This window comes from Gekko japonicus, unplaced genomic scaffold, assembly GCF_001447785.1.
Source record: "Gekko japonicus isolate JY-2015 unplaced genomic scaffold, Gekko_japonicus_V1.1 scaffold662, whole genome shotgun sequence".
In the NCBI taxonomy this organism is placed as follows: Eukaryota; Metazoa; Chordata; class Lepidosauria; order Squamata; family Gekkonidae; genus Gekko; species Gekko japonicus.
In genome coordinates this window covers 195,708-213,778 of record NW_015164202.1, presented here as the reverse complement: position 1 = coordinate 213,778, position 18,071 = coordinate 195,708, and the positions used below count along the sequence as shown (strand labels likewise).

Below are 18,071 nucleotides of genomic sequence, written 5' to 3'. Positions count from 1 at the left end.
ATGTAGAACATGTGTAATTTCTGCTACGTTCACACCAGGCAGGCAAGTCACCATATGGTCAGTACATGGGTTTGCCACCCAGTTGTTAACCTGCCTAAGGATTGAATCACCAACTACCAAGAGCCCCCCTCCCTCCCTGCCCAGCGATGGTTCCTTGGTGTGAAAGGATACGAATTCACCAACTGAAGAACAGGTCCCTCCTGAGGGCACATTCCCCTTATTCGCAGCACGGTGCCCTCTTTCCTCTTGATCCTCATGCTCCCTGACAGTGGCAGGGCTGCCATTTTCAGAGAGGGACATATCTAACAAGTCCCCAAGAGTCTTCTCCATATGCCTAACTGTCTCTGCTTCTCCAAGTCAGCCACCTTGGCCTCAAGGGTACAAACTCATTCCTTGAGAACCAGGGCACACACCCAAGACTTCTGTCCAGTGAGCAGATAGTCGTACATGCTCTGTGCAAAACACTGGATAGCTCCTAACCCCCTGCTGGCATTTTGCTTTCATAATTGCTTTTTTAAAGTAATCATATATAATCCCCCTTTTAAAACCCTTTGTATTTATGTGACTCTCCTTGTAAAAAGTCTACTTAGCTTACTGGGAACACGAGACTAGGGCCCTGACTTTCTGGTCCTTCCTGGGCTTTCTGATCCATCCTTGCTTACATGTCAATGAATGATCACCTCTTCCCATAATCAGGGCTCTGAAATGAGACACATCACCCACACATTGTGGATTTTGCCCTTGGGTGTTACTGCTAAGTGCTCCCCCAGTAGTGCTTCTCCCTCCACCCTGCAATGCTGCACACTCTAAAGCCACTTCCACACTGTCATTTTTGTCACTTGTTTGTCCCTATTACTTTGCCCCCCCTTTTCCACATGTGTTTTGCTCCCTCTGGGACTACTAGAAAGAGCAAAACATATTTGGGGGGGAACCCTGAAGCAATAGGGACAAACCAGTAATGGAAATGACAATGCGGAAGTGGTCTAAGTCTGCATGGCAGGGAGCTCTGAGTCCTCTGATACTTGCCCTACCTAATGAATGATAGGGCATCCTGGCTGGGGTTCATGTACTGCTGGGGGGCAGCGATAGGGTGGTGGGGAGGGGGGTTGGCTGCCTCTGGGAAGAGAAGTGATTTGTTGCAGCTGCAGTTGGCTTCCTGTGCTCCACCATGGCTAAACGTGCACAGAGGCACTGGGCCATTCCTATTGCATGAGCATCTGTTTTTTGCTGGTGTAACTTTCTGCCACTGTTGGGAGCATTCCTGGGCTGGTGTGGCTTAGGGAGCCAAGTAACTCCTGCCACACACCCCAACCTACCCAGTTCCAAGACAGCACAGGGATTTATACCAGCAGCCTGTTTGCAGATGGTTGTGGTATGGCAGCAACAGGGCACTGCATCAGCACAACATCTGCTTACGCAGGTAGAAATACGCTGGCATAGCAGCTAGTCTTCTCCCTACCCATTTCCCCCTTTGGGATTTGCTCAGTAAAGCAAGGAATATTTTGTTTTGATTTGTGATTTTATATTGACCTTGAGAGACCAGTGGTGTAACTCAATATAAGGCAACTTTCTGTGAAAAAGGAAATATTTGTCTACCCCATTGATATACGTTATAACAAAAACTCATTTTTACCTCCTCATTATTTTGAGCTGTTGATTTGGCTAGCTGGTAGAATGCACAGGACTTCAATAACAAAGTGAATTGGGAACCCATTTTCTTTCATGTCATATTTTCAATATGAATGATTTAAAAAGTAATTACATAGATAAAATCCATTGCAAGCCTCTGTAAAATGTTCCTCATAACCATATTCATAGTAATATGAATAATACCATGGGACGTAATAGCAATATATGGCTGCCTGCACACGGAACAGTTGCCACGCTAGTGAGACGGAAGTCAGGCGCATTTTCTGGGCGCGATCTCACCGGCACATCTGGGAAGTGTAGCACTCCCGTGGCTTCCTCATAACCATATTCATAGTAATATGAATAATACCATGGGACGTAATAGCAATATATGTAACATAGTGTATACCAGGTGGTGATATTTATTTTCCTTTCTGTATATATGTATTCCATCCTAGCATTAACGGGTGTCATATATCAGGACTGTGTGGGAAAAGAAATGCAAAATTGAAGTGTCAAGATCCTGCTCTGCTGAATAAGACATGTAAACTGTGCCAAATCCTGACATGCAGGTGAATGAATGGAAAACTAAGGATGTGACCCTTAGGAATTAACTTGGAGATCCAAATTTCTTCAGGGCATGCTTCTTAACTGTCACTCATCACAAGGGATGCCCTTGATTTGAATCCAATTTTAACTCCTGCCCACATAGAATTTTAACTCCTGCCCATCTAGAAAGACTGCTGGCTTACCAGGGCAATTATAAATTATTTACAGAAGAGCTGGGCTAGGCAACTAAAAAGTTAGGAAATAGTATAGAAAATAAATAAGCTAAGTTTGTTATTCTGGACATTTTTGCTTGAGGAATGTCTTGTAATGCAATCCTATATGCACAGTTGTTCCAGCATAAGCCCCTTCAAATCAATAGGACCATTTTGTCAGTTTTCTATAGTATTTGACTTTGGAAACCTGTACAAAACTAGGCTGTTTGCATAGAATTTACTTAATAATTACAAGCTTCTTCACAAAGTCAGACATTGTGTCCAAGATCCAAAGAACATAAAACCGCTCTACAGTGTTTCATGAACTGCAGTTTGGAGGTTGGTTGTCATCAATATGATGACAATACCCAACTCCATATAACCTTATCCAAATTTCCTGGTGATGTGCTGCAGCTCCTAAATAGCTGCCTGGCTGCTGCAGTAAAATGGCTAAAAGTGAACAATTTGAAACTTGAAAAGACAGACCCTGAAAAGACAGTGGACATTGTTTGCCCTACTTTTGATGGCATTCAATTGACCCTTGCTGACTCAGTTAAAAGTCTTGGGGTTATACTGGATCCAACCTTATTATTGGAGAAGTAAGTTAATGCAGCTGCAAAAAACCCTTTTCTACCAACTCTGCCTAGCTCTTACCTTGATACGGCTGATCTGGCCACCTGGATTCACACCACAGTAACACTGAGACTAGACTACTACAATGCACTGTACAGTGGAGTCCCCTCAAAATCAACTTGGAGACTCCAACTTGTGCAGAAGGCTGCAGCTCTGCGTGATGGAGCATGCTTTCTACTCCCATTCGACAGACACTCCATTGGCTGTCCATTTGTTGCTGGACTCAATTAAAGGTATTAGCTATCACATGCAAAGCCCTTAATTGCTTTGGTCCCTCTTATCTGTGGGATCGCCTTTCCCCCTATGGTCTACCACAGCTTTGCTCATCTGCGCAAGGCCTTCTGCAGGTACCAACCTGCAAATGGGAAAAATCAGCAACTGCCCATAAACCAGCTTTCTCCATTGTGGCCTTATGAACCGTATGAAACATCCTGCCTGAGGAGGTCAGGAAGGCTACCACTCTCCTGACTTTCTGCAAACTGCAAAACTGAATTATTCAAGAAGAATTTTCTGCACAGGTAATAGGGATGTACTGTACAAAATGGTTTACAAACTTACTTGGATAACTAATTAATGATGGCGGTCTGTACCACAGTGTATAAGTTTCCTGTAAGTAGGGTCCTATTATCTTTGCACCACTAATGTGTCATATTAATATTTATGCTATGCTTTAGTTTTTTCTGCTTGGTTCCAGACTTCTACAATCCTAATGCATTATTTATTTAATGTCCCAGTTTGCTGATTGTCCTGACTCAATATGTGTAATCCACCTTGAGTCCCTATGAGAAAGGTGGACTAGAAATAACATCAATCAGTAAATAATAAATGTCTGTGAACTTGTCTTTATATCATTTGGACACATGCTTCAAACCACTGAAATGTATATGTTGGGCCTCAAAAGCCCTATAACAAAGCAATAGAAGATTCACTTCATTTTTAAATACAAGCTGTTTAGATCTAACAGGCCCCAAGGACAGCCACTGTGGTGTAGTTAGTGTTAAAATTTTAGGTGTAGATATAAAACATCTTAGGTGTATACTTAAAAACATGAAAAAACCCAATCTTGTGGAGCTGGGTAAATACATGTAGCATGAAACTTTATAAGCATTGTTTACCTCACAAGTTGCCTGCTGTGGGGAGAAGAAGGGAAGGCAATTGTAGGATAAAGAAAAGCGGGGTATAAAACCCAATTCATTTTCTTCTACTACTACACATTTGTCTGCTGTCCAGAGAAATTATACTTCAGTCCTATCTAGCTTACCCTACCCTTCCAATGAGCTCAGGATAATGTTCACAGTTCACCCCATCTTTCACAACTCTCTTTGAAGCCAGTTAGGCTGAGAGAGTATGATTGATCAAAGGTCAACCAATTAGCCTCATGGTTGAATGAGGATTTGAATCTAGGTTTCTTTAGTCCTTGTTCAATTCTGTAACCACAGTGCCAAACTGTGTCTCTTTGGGCTTGGTTTCAAGAACACTACTGTCATGGTTAGATATTTGTAGAACAGCCCCAATTCACAAGGCCCATCAATCTTCATTATGACCTTTCAAAGAGATTCTATTTTGTTTCAGCGAATGTAATAATGTACTCTTGTCACTTCTTGCTAGAATTCCTTTGGAAAACTAGCAAAGTAGGCTGTAAATAGCAAACAATTTCCAGCCCTAGGGACACCAAGCACTCTCAGTCCACTTAATGTCAGTGGAGATACATGAGCTACTGAAACTCTTAATGATTTACTTTCTTCTGCTTACTACAGTTGATCATGCTAGTTACAGAATTGATACTATTTATCTGCAGCTCCATTAGGAGATCTCTTATTGGTCAAGTTAATACAAGTCATTACCTGACTTGAAAATAATGATTTGCAGCCATAGTAACTCCTAGTAATGTTTGAACAGATGCTATGAATCAGGGACAATGGTTGTTATTAAATGAATGGCAAAACATTCTTTATCAAGCAGGGACACTAGTCTTAGTATTTTTCAATTATTTTTATAACTTTGAAAATGAAAGACCTTAGTATTGTGCAACACAGTTGTCTTGCGGAAATTCATATTAAACATATTAAACCATCCCATTTGTAAATATAAAAGTAGGTCCCCCCCTCGAATAGACAGATTCACAAGCTGATTGGATATTGATTCCACTTAGAAAGTGGTTTTATCATGCAAGAGGGAAAAGAAATGCTTTACAAAAAAAAAAACAGGCTCCTACAATTTCTGATTTCCGAATTTCCCTTAAAAATAAATACCCAGAATCTTAGGATCCTCATTATTATTTCATGTTTTATTCCCATATGTTAGGATTATTAAATGTTAATCTGTGTGGTCAGAAGACGCTATGCACACTAGACAAGTAGATATGTGCATAGAAGCCTACTTTCCAATTCAAGCCTACTACACACTAAAGCAGCCTGATAATTACTTCTGACTTTAAGGGATATATGGGGGAATCTGGCCCCAGCCCAAAGATGAACAAAATGTCAGCATTGCAACAATTAAGTCACACATTGAAACCCAGACTCTGCATTTTGACTAACCTTATGGTAGACTAGGTTCCACCACATCCATCAATCCATCAGTCCATCCATCCGTCATCTATCATCTTCCTCCTCCTCCTCCTCTTCTTCTACTTCATCATCATCATCATCTATCAGTATCTATAATTAGAGAGAGACTCAGATCTTATATTTTAATAGTGAAGTTGGCCAGTCTTTGGAGACTTGAATCTGGTGACTGGGGCTGTGAAGGGGAAAGACAGATTTTTCTACAAACTTGAAAAGGACTCCAGATCTGCAGAAAAATGTGAAATCTAAAAAAAATACACTGGGTGTAATGTTCTGTGGCAATATGCCTTGTCTGATGACCAGCAACACTCAGTCGTTGTTTATGAAACAGTTTTATTCTGTAGAAGGAGACACCAAGAGTGGAGAGCAAAGAACAACATCATACCACCTGAAGGTTGGCTGACCCTCAGCATTCTAACAAGTTAAATACGTCACATAGAATGGAAAGCCAACCACTTAAAGATGCACACACACATCACACTGGGGGCTTTTAAAAATGCAAAAATGCAAAAATGATTAAAAAATGCAAAAATGATTAAAAATCCAAAAATGATTAAAAAAAAAAAAAAGCTTTACGCAACAGTATTCCAGGCAACCACAGTATACCAGTCTGGGTTCTGTCAGTAAAAGGTAGGGGCAGGAGGCATGCCCTTTCCTGATGCATTTGGCCTTTGAGGGAGGACTCATTAGGGATAGGGTTGCCAGCTCAAGGCTGGGAAGTTCCTTGAGATTTCATGGTGGAGTCTGAGGACGGCAGGGTTCGGGAAAGGGAGAGGCCTCAGTTCGATCTATCTATCATCTCTCTATCTATCTTAAGGACTCCTTTTGTTGAGCATTACCACACATCAGAAGGATCATGAGTGGGGCTGTCAGGGCAGTCAGGCAATCTGCCTCCAGTTTTTAGGTGCAATTGGCCAGGTGTGTGTGAGTCCAGAAACTACATAGACCTGAAGCCGAAGAACTAGAAATAGGTTGAAGTTCATAGGAGAGATCTCTGTTAATTTTGTTATTCTATCTGCAGGTTTCAGTGGCTCACAAAAAGCATCTCCTGAAGCAATCTTCAGGAACCAGAAAGAAGGAATTGATCACCCTTTACACAAATCACCCCTTACACAATCAATACAACTGAGAGCTTGTGAAAGAGTGAAGGCATATCTGCAGATTCCCCTTTCCACTACAGTTCCCTGCACAGCATCATAAGCCAATCCCAATTATTCCTGTACTGTCAGGAAAGGCTTTTCAGGAGAGTATGGGGTTACAGAGGAAAAGGGAGATCTGCCTTCTGTGAACTCCTGTTATCATTCTTTGGATCCAAGTCATAGTATCCTGAAGTATTTTTTTTTTGGGGGGGGGAATCAAGCTTCAGGATCTTGTCAAGGATCAGATCCAAACACACTGAGTATTTACAGATTTATTACTGCCATAACTTAGATATCTGTCAGAGCTAATTTTAGGGGGTTGGCCTAGGATCTGGGAAACCTTGCTTCAAATCCCCACCCTGCCATGAAACTTGCTTGGGTAACTGTTGGGGGATTCCAAGGCCCAGGAAATTGCATGGGACCCCCACTAATGTTATATTTCCTGGATTGAGACTGGGAAGAGAGTTTTCACAGAGAGAGAGAACCAAGACACTGGCTTTACCTTAGAAACTATTTATTGAATCTTTAACACCAAAATGCAGAAACGTTTCACCATATAGCATTCAAGTATGCAACATACATAATTAATTAAATTAATCAAATACCTAAATAGAGTGCACTGTAAACCCATAAGGCGAGTGGTTGGCATACAACCCCGAACAAAAGCAAACACTGACATTATATACCTGTAAAATTCCATATAGCTGTCAATCAGACCTGTGTCAGGCTTTGATAGTCAGATCACACCACACAGCACTTCATAAGAAGAATTCTGTTTATTGTTAGTTCATAACGATGACACGTGAACTTCTTTTGTCAGGAATGGCATAAAGCAGCAGAGCACCCTGAATTATACTAGTTTCAAAACACCCACCTTACAAGCAAAAGCCAATAAGCACTGTGCGTGCATGCGGGGAAAATAGAGGGGGCAAAATAGAAGCCGTTTGTTCCCAGCACCTCAGGAGCAGCTGGAACATCCAAGGTCAGAAAAGCAAAAGCAGATAAAACCCAGACAGTAGACTTCGTTAGTGTACTAGGCAGAGGCGAGGAGGATTCCCCCACACACATTCCAGAGAATGGCAGTGTTAACTGACACTGTGACAAAAATCTGACATGTTTGACAAATCCCAAAGCCTCATACACAGCAGGCATTAACTTTGCCTGTTATTATTTGTGAGGGCATGAAGCCCCAGACTATTCTGGCACCTCTTCAGGTGGTAACCTGTATACTACATCAGGGATACCTCCAGAGCCTGGCAATCTATGTGTAGGCTTAGAGGCTAGTACCACTATCTCCTGATATGTAAACGATCCACTAACCCAAAGAGCGATGTTAGGGCATTAGTTTTACAAAGTCTTGTGGGATATTGAACCCAAAGGTAGCTATTAGAATCCAATACATGTTAAAGTGAGAAAGACCAAGTCTCAATAATTTTAATGTATTTTTATTGCTTTTATTCGAAAAACGACATAGAAATCAAAGGAAGGGGTAACTAATATCTACAGGAGAAAGGAAAGAAAACTACTACTAAGAACCCAAGTAGCAAAATCAAATCCCCTTGAAATCATTTCAAATCAGTATTTTTTCTCTTTCTCCACCATTTTCTTCTTATCTCTGTATCTAGCTTTCTTTCCCTGTTCCCCTATAAAAAAGGTCACAGAAACCAAAGAAGTCATGAAGGACAGGTGCTGTTGACTGAGCAGCCACTTGCCACTAGTGTTTTTAGTGCCTGCTTCTACATTCTCCTAAGGAAACAGGTACACATGAACCCATGAAACTGCCTTATACTGAGTCAGACCATCAGTTCATCAGGGTCAGTACTGTCTACTCTGACTAGCAGCAGCTCTCTGAGTTCTAAAGCAGAACTCTCTCACATCACCTACTTCCAAATCCTTTTAAATGGCGATGCCAGGGGCTGAATCTGCGACATCTACAAAGCAGATGCTCTATGACTGAAACATCGCCAAGGGATTAAACCTTGGGAATGTATATGTGTTCTTTCATTGATGCTCAAGCTTTTGAGATTCTAAATAAACAGGGAAAATATTTACTTACTTACTTATTTACTTACTTACAAAATGTATACCTTACCTTTTTACTCTGATCAGGGCCACGAAGAAAAATTAAAAACATGCATATTAAATGTGTCAAACAATTAAAATTAAACAAAAACAAATCATTAAAATAATTCAAACCAAAGCTAAAATGCACATAAAATATAAAAAACTGAAACTGGAACCCAGGGCAGAAATATAGGATTGCCAAATGAAAGGGAGGGAAACTATTCACTCACTGGTGGAATATGACAACAGAAGTCTTGCTGGGAAGAGTGTTCCAGAGTGTTGGTGTCATGACTAAGAAGGCCATCTCCTGGGTTGCCACCCAACTAATCTATGAAAATGGGAGCATCCAAAGCAAGGTCTTGGAACATGACTGTCGTGGCTGGATATGTTAATAAGGGAGTAGGTGGTCCTTCAGGTATGCTGGACTTAAGCTATGTAGATCTTTGAAGGTCAACACCAGCACCTTGAACTGTGAATGTTCTAGAAGAAACAAAAACCATGGGACACAGGATAGTTGCAATGTCTTTTGCCCCTTTGGATGACTTTGTAAATGTGTGGCAGGGAACATACCTGTTAGAAACAGCTGATTTCAGCATGGAACAGGCGTCAGACAACCCACTTTAAATATGTGAAGTAATTACATACTGAATTTATTTTATCCACCTAATATTTTCCTAAGTTATAATAAAGTAACTGTTCAACACAAATGCATATGATATCATTATTATTATTTCAACAGCTATTAAAAAAACACCATCCTGGAAAAAATAACCTGAAAATATATTAATGATAGATACTTTTGGAGATTTTTTCGTTTATCAAAGGTGCATAATTTGCCTTGCTTTGTAGTGTTATGAATGGCATTTAGTTTAAAGTTTCTGTCTTTGTAGCATTCTCATGTGATTTAATATTCCCATTTTGCAACAAGAGCTGCTATCATGACAATAAAGGTTATGTTCTTAAGTGACAGATTGTTCATAATACTGAATTCTCAACAGGATTTGGGGAGATACTTATCAAATATTCTGTTTCATGTAAAACATTGCTTTGTAGCCAGAAAACTAAATGAAACAATGGCATCAGAAAAGCAAACATCACATTCACCAAGAAGGTTTTCATGGGAATGCATTCTTCACCACAATGTGTGTTGGATCTGCTGCTGAGAATCTTCGTTAAAGCTTTATCAAAAATTCCATTATTATGAGCTTAACAACATTAAACATGAATTTATTATGAAGCAATTCTAAACAGGTTTATGCAGAAAGAAGACCCAATTTATTAAATGGGGCTTACTCCCAGGAAAGCATTCTTAGGATTGGAGCCTTAGTTTATTTTACCTTTTTTGAACACATCTGAATTTTTTACTCAGCATCATCTGTTATAGGGTTTAGGTAGGATAGTTGGAATAGTGTAGTTGAAGTCAATCCTAGGCACAGTTAACTCCACTTTAAGTTCATTTATTCCAATGGGTTTAGACAGGAATCAATTTTGCATAGGACCTCACCATTAGAAATATGGCAGTATGAACACAGAAGCTTAGTCTAAAGTTTGTTAGAATTTGCTAGAAAAGATCCTTAATGTATCACTGGTGCGCAAGATCAGGATAATACATGCTATGGTATTCCCCATTAGTATGTATGGGTTTGAAAGTTGGATGATGGATGAAAACTGACAAGAAGAAAGTTGAGTCATTTGAATTGTGGTGTTGGAGGAGGGTTTTATGTATACTGTGGACTGCTAAAAAGACAAAAAAGTGGGTTCTAGATCAAATCAATTATGAATTCTCCCTAGAAGATAAAATGACCAAGCAGAGGCTATTGTACTTTGGTCACATTATGGGAAGATAAGACTACCCACTGAGTGGAAAGCATGGGTGTGTGCTCGCTGCATGGAGTTTGTAGCTCTCTCAGGGAACAGGAACCCTTGAGGCTAGGGTTGCTGACCTGGAGAAGCTGATTCAGAAAGCTAGGTTTGGGGAAGACACCCTCAGGGACTTAGCAGAACAGTCCCACTCCTGTGCTGACAGCTCTTCTGCTGTTGTGGAGACTGAGAATCTCAAGGTCAGAGGGTGTCAGTCTGAGGAGAAGGGATGTGATCCCTTAGAAGGGACCCTTTCCTTGGCCATTGAACCAATATCCTTCATACTGAGGATACCCCTCAGGGGCTGGGGGGAGGTGAACTTCTGATAGTGGGATAGAGAGTGGGGTCTGTGACATGAGTTTTGACCACATGGTTTCTTGCCTGCCTGATGCGAAGGTTGCAGACATTGCACTCTGTCTAAATAGGTTGATAGTGCTGGGGAGGAGTCAGCAGTCATGGTCATGTTGTCATCAATGGCATTGGGAAATGTAATCATGTGTTCCTGTAGAAAAAATGTAGGTTACTAGGCAGAAAGGTAAATGCCAGGGCCTCAAAGGTAGCATTCTCAGAAGTGCTGTGGGTTCCATGTACAGGGCCAGCTAGACAGGCACAGATCAGGGGTCTCAATGTGTGAGAAAGTGATGCTGAGAGGAAGGGTTTAGATTTCTTAGGCACGGCAGAACTTTCTGGGACAAGCCAAACATGTTCAAAAGAGACAGGCTGCACTTGAACCAAAAGGGAACCAGGCTACTGGCAATTAATATCAAAAAGGTGTCAGAGCAGCTTTTAAACTAATCCCGGGGGGGGGGGAGCCAACAGGAACTGGGCAGCCTCTGGTTTGGGACAATTGAGTCCAAAGGGATGATTGCATAAATGCTCAGGGTAATATTGATAGGAATGTAATAGAACTTGGGAGTGAGGACAGAATGGCAACTTAGTCACCATGTGTGGTGATTAAGAGGCCGAGGAAGGCAAGGGTCACTGGAGAGGGAAACACATTATAGGTGTCTTTATGCCAATGCCAGACATCTCCAAGCCAAGATGGGGGAGCTGGAGTACTTGGTGTTCAATAGCAATTTAGATATAGTAATTTAGATATAGTAGGTATCTCAGAAACATGGGGCAATGGGGGAAATTTATGGGATACAGACATCCCTGGACAGGGATCTATAGACAGGACAAGGAGATAGGGGTTGGGGGAGTTGTTCTGTTGTACATCAAAAAGGTCATAGAATCAAATAAGTTAGAAAACTTCAAGGGAATTAACTCCCCATAGAAGCAACATGAGTGGAAATACTGGGCCCTAAGGGCTACTTAAAAGTGGGGATGTACTATCACCCACCTGATCAAACTCTTGAGGCTGTTTCTGAGATGGAGAAGGGAATAAGGGAGGTGACTAGAGCAGATGATGTTGTTATACTGGGAGACTTCTACTACTCTCACATTGACTGGGTAAATCTGCTTGAGTCATGCTGTAGATATGAGATTCCTACACATCAAAAATGACTGTGCATTGGAACAGTTGGTCACAGAGCCAACCAGAGGGGTAGTGGTCTTAGACTTGGTTCTGATTAGGTCTCAAGACCTGGTGAGAGATGTAGAGGTTCTTGCACCAACTGGGAACAGTGAACACAATGCTATTAAGTTCAGCATTCAGGTCAATGGAAATTTACCCCTAAATTCCAAAACTGTAACATTTGGGATATAAAGTTGAATGTTAAATAAAAGAGGGAACTTTACATAAATGAGGGGAATATTAAAAAGGAATCTGAAGGGGAAACCCAAGAGAGTCAAATCCCTAGAGGATGCTTGGAAGTTATTTAAAAGCACACTAATTGAAGCCCAAATAGAATGAATCCCAAGTCTAAGAGAATGTGTGGATAACAATGCAAGTCAAGGAAGCTATAAAAAGTTGCTATAAAAAGTTTTTAAAAGTGGAAGGAGGTCTGCAACAATTGATTGATTTTCAAAAGGCTTTTGCAAAGGTACCAAAGACTTCTGAGTAAATTTATCAGTCATGGGATAAGAAAATGGGTTCTCTTATGGATTAAAAACTGGTGGGCCCCCACAAGGATCGGTTTTGGGGGCCCATTTAATGTATTCATAAATATCTGGAACTAGAGGTGAGTGGTGTAGTGTCCAAGTTTGCAAATGGGTGGCCTGTCTTGGGGTCCCAAGTGTGGGGGCCTTTTTTTGGGTAGCCTCCTATTCCCCCTCCACTTCCCGCTGCTGAGAGAGGGAGGCCTCTTCTTCCTCCACTGGCCACCACTTTTTACTCTTTCCTCTGGCAGCAACAGGGTTGGATGCACCCTTTGTATTTGCACATAGATGTCAAGCCTTGGGGGGTTGTGCCCCTCTGGGAGGCACAGCTTCTTTCTGGCACGAGGCTTGGAGGGACCATGGAGGTGTGTACCCAAGGTGGGAGCAGCAACAGGGAGTTGGGATGTTAAAGTGGAGGATGTTTTCCCTCCCCACCTTCTGAATCACTGCTGTTAGGTGTATTTTGGGGCAGTGCTGAAAACACTTTTGCCTCTGTGGAGAGCCACAGGAACAGATCGGGGGAAAGAGGCTTTTAGATCCCTGGTGATGCCCTGTTAGAACTGGCCTCCATTGGCCTGAAAGGATGGGTTTGGTGCCTGGGGACTGGAGGCCTGTGGCATGTTGTGGTGGAGGATTCTTCTTCCTGACATGATGAGCACCGTTCACACCCTCTTTCATCCTGATGGGACACAGAGGGGTTCACACTCAGGAGAAGTGGGCAGGCATAAATGTATGAAATTGTTTTATGAATTTGGTAACTTTGATGTAATCTGCTCCCCACTCTGAGACATTATAGAGGAGTGAATAGCAGGGTGAGGTTCCCTGTGTGTTTGTTGTGTGTATCTTGCACAGGGTCTGTTCTATACACTCCTGAAGCTACACCTGACATTTTCCCAAACACACTTTCCTGGAGCACCTTCTTTGGGGGGCTGTAACTTGGACCCCCAAGTCGAATCTACACATAACTTGGCAGGCATGTAAAGGAGAGTCCTGGGGAAGTCCTCAACATGTTTGATGCCTGTAGCTTGCACAGACTTCTATACACTCCAATGAAGCTGAAGACTCAAGATCAGGGCCGGCCCAAGGTTTTTTGACACCCTAGGCGGGGCTAGCTTGTGCCCCCCCTCAGGCGAGCTTGTCCAGGGGACCCCGGCACGCTTCCTCAGCCCCTGCCTAGCAGAGGTGCCACAAGAGCCTGTCCAGGTGCCCCAAAGAGGCCAGGTAAGGGAGGCAGAGAGGCTGCAAGACTCACCAGTGCTCACTGCCCGGTGCACCCGCACCCTCCTGGCTTTGACAGTGGGGACGAGCAGCCCTCCTTGGCGGGTGGTGGCAGCAGCACCATCAGCACTGTCCGGCCTGGCCCAGCAGCCAATCCGGGCGTCCCGCGCCCTCCCGCCCAGCCCTGGTGTCAAGAGGAGGAGGGGGAGCGCACGGCCAGGCATACCAGCCAAGGCAAAGAGGACGCCGCCACTGTGGGGCTCACTCACGTGGGGAGCTCCGGCGGGCAGGCGAATGGCAGATCCTCCCCAAGGGGAGACAGACAGGCCAGCTTTCCCTCCCTCCTTTGGCGACCGAGCCCTGCTGCCCAGACCCAAGGCTCGGGGTTACCCTTCCTTCCTTCTTTCCTCTGGCCGCCCCCAGCAATCCCCCCTCCCCTCGTGCATTCCAGCCTCTTTGACTTTGCAGCAGCGAAGTTCTGCAAACGGGGGGAACCTGCAGGGGGGGTGGGCGGGGGAGCTGGGGGTCAGCCCGGGAGGCACCTCATCGCCCATGCACGCCCCCTCCCCTCTTCCCCGCCCCCTCCGGTTGGGCTCCTGCTTGCAGGGGGGCTCCAGGGGGCGACGAGTCTGCGTTCCTTGGGAGAAAGGAGGCGGGAGGTATTGCGCCCCTTCCTGCCTCCCCCCCCAAGTTCTTGCTCTGTCCCTCCAGCCACTGCACCTCGCTCACCTTTAACCCTTTCCGTGCTGCAGATGGAGGAGACGGGTTTCCTCCCCTTCTCCTACCCCCACGAGGCACTGCGCCCGGACCGGGGACTTCAGCCAGGTGGTCTGAGTCCGCAACACCGCCCCCAAATGCAACTGGACGGGGATGTCCCTGATGGATTAAAGTACCCTGGTCCTGCTCCTACATTTAAGAACATAAGAACATAAGAGACGCCAATGTTGGATCAGGCCAAAGGCCCATCCAGTCCAACACTCTGTGTCACACAGTGGCCAGAAATACCAGTGCCATCAGGAGGTCCAGCAGTGGGGCCAGGACATTAGAAGCCCTCCCACTGTTGACCCCCCCCCCAAGCACCAAGAAGACAGAGCATCACTTGCCCCAGAGCCCCTAGCTATACCTTGTGGCTAATAGCCACTGATGGACCTCTGCTCCATATGCTTATCTAATTCCCTTTTGAAGCCGTCCATGCTTGTAGCCGCCACCACTTCCTGTGGCAGTGAATTCCATGTGTTAATCACTCTTTGGGTGAAGAAGTACTTCCTTTTATCCGTTCTAACCCGACCGCTCTGCAGTTTCATGGAGTGCCCACGAGTTCTTGTATTGTGAGAAAGGGAGAAAAGTACCTCTTTCTTTACCTGCTCTTTCCCATGCATAATCTTATAAACCTCGATCATGTCACCCCTCAGTCGTCTTTTCTCCAAGCTAAAGAGCCCTAAGCGCTTTAACCTTTCCTCATAGGGAAAGTGTTCCAACCCTTTTATCATTTGAGTTGCCCTTTTCTGCACTTTTTCCAAAGCTATAATATCTTTTTTAAGGTGTGGTGCCCAGAACTGCACACAGTATTCCAAATGAGGTCTCACCATTGATTTATATAGGGGCATTATTATATTGGCTGATCTGTTTTCAATACCCTTCCTAATAATCCCCAGCATAGCATTGGCCTTCTTTATTGCAGTCACACACTGTCTCGACATTTTCAGTGAGTTATTTGTATTGGCCTAGTGATAGAGCCAGCCCTGTTCAAGATGTACAAAAGGAAATACTACTTTACACAGAGAATGATTAAAATGTGGAATTTACTGCCAGGGGATGTAGTGATGGCCACAGGAATAAACAGCTTTAAAAGGCAACTAGATATATTTGTGGAGGATAAATCTATAAATAGCCATGGTTACTGAGGGGAACCTCCACATTCAGAGGCACTAAACTTCTGAATCCCAGAGCCAGGAGGTATGACGGACCTCTGCTTCTTCGTTATATTGAGGCACAATTTCCCGCCAAAAGGCTGTTCCCCACTCTGACTGAGCAGCTCCTTAGTAGTGTATTATAAAAATAGAAATATAACTTTCTGCATGTATGGTGAAGTTCCACAAACGAGGGGAAAACCTGCAGGGGGCGGGGGGAGCCGGGGGTCAGCCCGGGAGGTGCCTCGTCACCCATGCATACCCCTCCCCTCCTCCCCGCCCCCTCTGGTTGGGCTCCTGCTTGCAGGGGGGCTCCAGGGGGCGACGAGTCTGCGTTCCTTGGGAGAAAGGAGGCGGGAGGTATTGCGCCCCTTCCTGCCTCCCCCCCCAAGTCCTTGCTCTGTCCCTCCAGCCACTGCACCTCGCTCACCTTTAACCCTTTCCGTGCTGCAGATGGAGGAGACGGGTTTCCTCCCCTTCTCCTACCCCCACGAGGCACTGCGCCCGGACCGGGGACTTCAGCCAGGTGGTCTGAGTCCGCAACACCGCCCCCAAATGCAACTGGACGGGGATGCTCGCAAGTCATGCTACTGCACAGGGCGACCTTGTGGGGTGGGTGAAATCTGCAGCACGGAAAGGGTTAAAGCGAGCGAGCTGCCTTGGCTGGAGAGGCTGAGCAAGGACGGGGGGGGGAGAGGAAAGGTTCTTTCCGGGCGGCGGGGCTCTCCGCTTGCATCACCAATGGCCAGAGGGAGCGGGGAAGGCTGCAAATGTGCAACTGGAGGAGGCGCGAAAGCCTGGCAGCCGGACCCCGGGCAGGTTTGCTCGCAAGTCAGGCGGCGTCTGGTGGTTCCCCTGCCCACAGGGAGGGGGCACTCCTTCCAGCAGCAGAGGCTGCCCTTTTGCTCCGGAGCCTGCCAGCTGCTGACCCTGGGTGGGTGGGAGGAAGCGCTGCTGCTGCTGCGGTGCTGGAAGGCGGACAGCCTCCTCCGACGCTCTGAGGGAGCTTCCTCTGCTGACCCTGGGTGGGTGGGAGGAAGCGCTGCTGCTGCTGCGGTGCTGGAAGGCGGACAGCCTCCTCCGACGCTCTGAGGGAGCTTCCTCCCAGTCCGCCCGCCCCCAGGGTCCCGTGGGGGCTTTTGGGGGAGCGGTGGCAGGGCAGTTGGTGCCCTGGATGGGCCCTGCGCCCTAGGCCAGACACCAGGTGGCCTAGTGATAGAACATATAGACTATGGGGTACAGCAAATAGAGTATAGTAAATACAAAATAAATTGCTGAAAAAGTTCACAAAAATATAAAGATGTAATACATTTCAAATATCAAAGATGTAATTTAATATTTGTTTTCCAGCAGGTGCTAGCAGGTATACAGCACAGGAACAAGGACGAACACTTCTCGAGTCTATCTGCGTTCGTTTCGAGTGATCTTTCTCAATCTCCTATCAACAATAACAAATACAATATAATAGGAAACAAGAAACTCCAAAAAGTCTCACAAATGACTTAAATACAACTTAATAAAATTGTGAAATAATACATACAGTCTTCAATATTCAATGAACTTCTGCAATTCAATGCACCACAAGGGTATCCAAAACATTCTGTCAATTTAAACATAATAACAAATATTAAATATAGTTAATGTTCAATAAACAAATCAACAGTCCAAAATAAAGGTGGTCATCCTGAATACTATATATCAATAACTCACCAAAATGGCTCACACAGCTCCTACACACTGATTCTTTTACATGGACAAGTCAGTCTTACTAGTTAATTGGAAGCTTCCTCTATAAATACAAAGTGCATATCCGGTTTGATTTGTTGTAGCTAAGCAAGAACCCTCTTATATTCCCTTTGTAAATTGCACTTGACACAAAGTGAAGTTCAAACAGGAATGTTGATTTTATTAAACAGGCACAGCTGGATTAGGAATAGGGCAGAGGATGAGAAGCTGAGGTGAATTTTGTTGTTGATACAAATTATAATAATATGTTGAACAGGCTACAGAGTATAGTTGAAGCTTATTTTCTTAGAGACTCAGTTCTTACCTGTGAGAGGTTTATTTGTCTTAGTGATTTCTTTCAGCAAAAATGTGTCTTAATAAAGTTTCATACAACTATCTTAGTTTCTTGGAAGTTAGTACTTTCTTCCTGTATTTAAATACCTTTCTTGTGTGATTAAAACTTTACTTTTGACTCCTGAGAAGTTTAAACCATTTCCCTTTTCACACAAACCAGGGGTCCCTTCT

At 44.2% G+C, this 18,071-nt stretch overlaps 1 long non-coding RNA gene across 1 annotated transcript; it reads right to left on the bottom strand.

The window, feature by feature from the left end:
- Nucleotides 1–17,226: 17,226 nt before the first annotated feature.
- LOC107108008 lies at nucleotides 17,227–17,622 on the bottom strand. The gene is made up of 3 exons (XR_001482413.1): nucleotides 17,532–17,622; nucleotides 17,362–17,421; nucleotides 17,227–17,259 (listed from the first exon to the last, which is right to left on the bottom strand). It is a non-coding gene; the product is annotated as an uncharacterized LOC107108008 (long non-coding RNA).
- Between the last annotated feature and the right edge of the window lie 449 nt (nucleotides 17,623–18,071).